Source organism: Myotis brandtii, unplaced genomic scaffold (assembly GCF_000412655.1).
Source record: "Myotis brandtii unplaced genomic scaffold, ASM41265v1 scaffold271, whole genome shotgun sequence".
Lineage (NCBI taxonomy): Eukaryota > Metazoa > Chordata > Mammalia > Chiroptera > Vespertilionidae > Myotis > Myotis brandtii.
The window spans coordinates 479,037-484,698 of NW_005360318.1; the positions used below are offsets into that span (position 1 = coordinate 479,037).

The 5,662-nt window shown below is 36.3% G+C and overlaps 1 long non-coding RNA gene across 1 annotated transcript in view; it reads right to left on the reverse strand.

The window, feature by feature from the left end:
* LOC106726483 overlaps positions 1-2,850 on the reverse strand; it is a 24,352-nt gene extending 21,502 nt beyond the window's left edge. Inside the window, exon 1 of the long non-coding RNA XR_001362551.1 lies at positions 2,764-2,850. This is a non-coding gene — a long non-coding RNA (uncharacterized LOC106726483). The remainder of the gene's footprint in view (positions 1-2,763) is intronic.
* Positions 2,851-5,662: the final 2,812 nt, after the last annotated feature.

Consider the following 5,662-nt stretch of genomic DNA (forward strand, 5'->3'; position numbering starts at 1 on the left):
TAATATATTTGTAAATTTTGGTAAAATTTAATATAATCTTAATAAACATTTAAATACTTCCACAATAAAATCTTTAAGTATGATTTTGATGACAGAATTATCATCAAATTATGAACAGGAAATCAAGCTAATAATATATGTAATGATGACTTCTACACCATCATATTAATATTGAAACTCAGTGATTCCTAAAAACACAACTGCCCACATGGGCCATCTCAACCCAAATCTGAAATCAGTCGGGTTGTGATAGTTACATATTACTTCTGAACACTGACAAAGATAGGCATTTCTTCCATATGAACATTTTCCTACAAATATTTTGCTTGTTTTAATAAAATGTTCAAATATGAAATATGTTTCTGTTAACATTATCCCAAGGTAAATGTGAATAACCCTTCAGGTCAAAGTAAAATGAAAGAATTGAGCAAGAATGGCTTTCTGACAGACACAAGTGTTAGTGCTCGTCAGTGGAACTTTCTATCTGAAGCATTGAGTCTTGATGTATAATTTATAAGAAAATTATAATAACCTTGTCTGCTACATTAAAGAATAGAGAGTAGATAAAAGCCTTAATATTTGCATTACCTTAATATTAAACTATGAAATCTCAAGAACATAAAGTGTACTTTAATTTTTTAATGCTGTTGTGAAAGACATTACTACATAGAGCAAAAACTTACTGGATATTTTGTAGACAAAAATCCTATAAGACAAGGAAAGCATTAATTTTAATTAAATTACAAACTATAAGCATTTTTATTACATTTATCTCTTTTGTAAAAAAATATTCATTACATTTTGTTATAATATAGAGTATGCTATTTATATGATTAAAATCTCTGGGCCCTTCAAAGGTGAATGGAAATTCATTACTGAAGAAAATGTCATCATTCTAAATATTGCATTTAATAGAGTATTTAAGATTGCATTTATTAGTTTTCTAGACTTTAAAAAGTATTTTATTGAGAAGAAAAAAATAAAATGTAACAAATTTACTTTGGAGGGAAGTTATATTTGTCATACATTTTTCAACAAAATTTACATGAGGTTTAAGCATTGTTAATTTTATACTTTGACATGAAGAAAATAAATGTGTATGTGAGACTAAAATTTCATTTAAAGCTTCCATCAAGTGGTGCATTTTGCATCCATATGGAAGTTGTTGTGGATAAGAAGTTACCTTGTGTATAAATATAACTGCATCACAATCAAGTTTCCATATACTCCTGCTCACCACCCCACCACCACACACACACACACACACAGCCTCCCAACTAGCAACATACTGAATTAGAGTGGTACAGTGTTGATAGTAGGGTAGATTGTGTTACCGTATGAGTGTGTTTGGGGGGGTGATATATATGGGAACTCTTTGTACTTTCTGCTTAATTTTTTCTGTGAAACTGAAACTACTCTAAAAAACAAATTTTATTTAAATGAAGGGCAAATCAATGGTTAGTAACAAAACATAATGACAGGATAATAAAGAATATAACTTAACAACAAAAGCTGAAATTTTGTGTTTATATAAGAAAATTATATCTTCCTTCTTGTTGAATACTTGTAACTTAAAATAACTGATCTCTATTAATATGGATAGACTAACAAAAATGTCACTACTAGGTATTACCTTTATACATGGCCTTCATTAACACTAAATTTATTCTTGGAGTTCTTGAGCTTGATTTTATAAAATTGTATCTAGATGTATGATTTCATTTCCTTCTAACGTTTGCATGATTTGCAGAGTCATTTGGCACTTGTCTAGCTACATTATGACATGCTAGCAGCCATGTATTAGACAGAAAACTAATTATTTCAAAGAATAACAACATGGAAACATGAAGTATATAGAGTTGATTTTGGGAACACTCTTCCTCCCCAGAGAGGGTGCCCACAAGACTTGCAACCAGGGGAGCAATGGCGGCAGCAGCTCTTCCTGTGTTAACCCCCTGAACCTGACTCCCAGGCCTCCTTTCTTCTGACTTCTCAGTGAGCCAAGCAGCCCTGCCTGGGCTCCTTTCTTTCCTATAACATTTTTAGAAGGTTTTTATTGTTGAGAGTATTACAGATGTTCCCCATTGGCCCTCTCCACCCAGAGCAGAATGGCTGTTTTAAGCAAGGCATGTCTTGAAAACATTGTAAGTCAAGTGAACAAACAACTGCTGTCTAAGGTGAAAGATTATTGTTGACACAAACACTAAGCAAACAAAATGCATAGGAGTAAAAGCTGGAGAGACATTTTCTTTGGGAATTAAGATATTTAAATGCCCACATGTAAGGGGAATTTAGGAAGCCATGGGCATGTATAAGGCAGGACACATACTCAGAAAAGACCTGAGAAGTCCCTAAGCTTTTACCTCTGACTTATATTTAGACTAATTGTTAATGGGGAGATGACAAGACCTTGATTCTTGTCTTCTTGAAGGAAAGATTTCAATGAAGAGACAAAGTGTAGCAAAGTTAGAATGTATTGGCCACAACAAAAATATACTTAGGAGAGTGAAACAAGAAAGGGCATAGAAGTAGCAGGAGAGCCCAGGCGGGGCTGCTTTGACTCATTGAGAAGTCAGAGAAAAAGGGGGTCTTGGAGACAGGCTCAGGGGGTTAGCCCAAGACGAGCTGCCACTGCCCATTGCTCCCCTGGTTGCAGGTCTCCTGGGGCCCCTTAGAGAGAAGGGGGAAGGGAGTGGCTTGGGCATGCTCCCTGGGGGGAGAGTGCACATTAGGTCTTTCATACTGAACATATTTATTTCTCACTTGCAGGTGGAAATCTTAGGGCAGGTCTCAGGGGAGGGACTCAATAGAATATCCATCAGCTTTTCAGGTATGTTCTATCAGGGTCATGTTCTCCATTGATTGCTAGGAGCCAGGGCAGGGGGTCATTAGTCAATGCAGTTGGTCCGGGCATCACTTGTCTGGTTTTGCTGTCTTTCTGGGGCTGGAGCTGAAATACAACTTTATTTACATTCAATTACAGGGAGGAAAAGTCAGGGGGTCCAAACTACATGACCAGTGATAGGGAAGGAAAGGTTACCCTGGGGATGAGGTTCTTGTTTTCCAGTTTTGTTCCTTGCTAGGCATCCAGGGCTTTCTGCCCTGGTGAGTTTCTGTACATTCTCTGTTCATGTTTGTCTAACGGCCTATAACATTAGTATGAGCAGGAAACGAAGACTAAGGCAGAGTTGTAATAGCCAGCTGTGGGAAGCCACCCACTGCTGATACTATCGTGGGAGTGCACCAAGGAACTCGGAAGGCTGATGGGCCTTGGGCATTAGCAGGGCTGAAGCTAAGCACCCGATTGTTGAGATAGTGGTGGCTCAAGGCAATTTCCTAACCTGATAATTTTGTCACTGTTTATCAAACTACCTTTGATATGCCTGTATGCATTGCTAAAGGGCAATTGTGTATTCAAGTAAATAAATAGTGGACCGGCCAGAAGTCAGTGTGTCTCTTCAAGATAGAGGCTTCCCCTGGCCCCCAATCCTTTCTAAATTCATATGTCTTGTATAGGATTTTCATTTGTGTGCAGCTCCTCCTTCAGATCCTGAACCCAGCTGTGCAGGTCGAGGCGTGGAATGAGGGAAGGCCCTGGCCCTGGCCAGCAGCCAGGGAAGGGAGGCCACAGCCAGCAGCTGGCAGCCATTAGGGACCCTACCCATGCACAAATTTTATGCACTGGGCCTCTAGTTAATATATAAGAAACTTAAATCCCTATTTAGATAAGTATATGTGTTCTAAGATTTAAAATAATATGATTATTTTTAAGATTAATTCAGGTGCTCTATCTTTTAGATTATAAGTCCCCCCCCCCATCACTAGGACCAAATGATCTAGCTGACCAAATTATCTAAAAATGTTGCCTTTTCAACTATTTTTAACTTAATATACTGTATGAGAGTTTTTTAATCAGGGTAAATTAATATTTAAAAAAGATATATGTAACCAACTATGCAACTTTCATTGTATTTCAACAGTTTTTACAAGCTGATATTAAGTACATTATGTATTTGTTTACTTATTTATGAAAGAAGGGAATTTGCATGTCTTAGAAAGCTGCATAGCACAGAAAAGATACTCTTAAATATTAGTAAAATAAATGAATATATGATGAGTACACAAGGTTAGATGGTAAAGCATTTAGAGAAGATAATTATAAAAGGAAGTCCTTTTTTGTGTGCTTTCTCCTTCATGAAACAATTGAGCTTGCCCTGAGATCTCACCTGTTTTTGCCTCAGTCATTAATGCAAGGTGTAAGACTATAGCTCATGATGGCTTACTTCCCCGCTATTAGATATTGGCCAACTTCCAGCAAGAGGTGAAAACTCAAAAGTTGCCTCCTGGTGGTAGTGATTAGGTCAAAATTAGAAAAAATTAGTTCAGCCCAACTGGGTTGATCTTTGACATATGAACCAGGAGGTCACAGTTCAATTCCCCGGTCAGGGCATATGCCCCAATTGTGGGCTCGATCACCAATGTGGGGTTCTCATAATTGATGTTTCCACTTCTCTCTCCCTCTCCCTTCCTCTCTGAAATCAATAAAATTATATTTTTAGAAAAGGAAAAATTAGTTCAGATCTGTGTGTGTGTGTGTGTGTGTGTGTGTGTGTGTGTGTGTTTGTTGTTATTGTATTAAATACACACTGCGTGGCTCACACTGGAGATCAAAGCTGTAACCAGGGCATGTGCCCTGACCAGAATCGAACTGTGACCTCCTGGTTCATGGGTCAACACTCAACTGCTGAGCCACATTGACTGGGACAGGTTTATGTTCTTAATTGAAAGGGTTAGTTTGAAATTTGAAATGAAGGTACTTAGATAAAACAAAGAGGAGGATTGTAAGAATTTGGAATCTTAATCAGGGAAGACTAACATAATTGGCTAGGACTACTTTTGCCTCTAGAGAGTAGTCAGGATGCTAGAATATTGAGACTGAATAATGAATATTTTTCCTGACACTTTTTTCTCTGTCCAGAACAATATAATTATTAATAAAATATTAATGATTTGTTAAACTGGTGAGATAAATTTTTTCAAATACAACTCTTCCTCTAAACTGTTCTTGTAGATTATTAGCATATTTTAGATACACTGAGGGCAACTGGGTTTAATAGAACAAATGTTATAAGTAACTTTATTACATTCCTGGTGAGATAGTAATAAGCCTTGATAATAGCCAGTCAATTTGAAGGAGGTTCAAAGGACAGGACATTCTCTGCTCTCTAACAATATTTGAAAAGTAAACAAATAAGGAAGAAATACATATTCTCTTGATCACAGTATCTGTAAGTTATGTTCTTAAGACATGTACATATAACTTGCCAATACTGACATATTGGCCACAGTACAGTATTTCAATTTTGTCTTCTTTTAAAAATAAAAACATTTTAGTAGGAGTTTCATATTGACAAATTTTAACACAGAATGTCTAAAAAGAGGAGGGTAGAAACTAGTACAGGTAATAGAAAGAGAAAACAGAGGGATATAAAAAGATTGAAAATAAAGAAGATGGAATAGCAATGTACTTTATGTATCCAGAGAATACACCAGAAAAAAAAGTAATTTAAAAGTGCAATGTCAGATCCAAAATTGACTCATTGATGCTTGCTATTTTACTTTTCTATTCATCATTATTAATTATGCTAGATCTCCATCTATT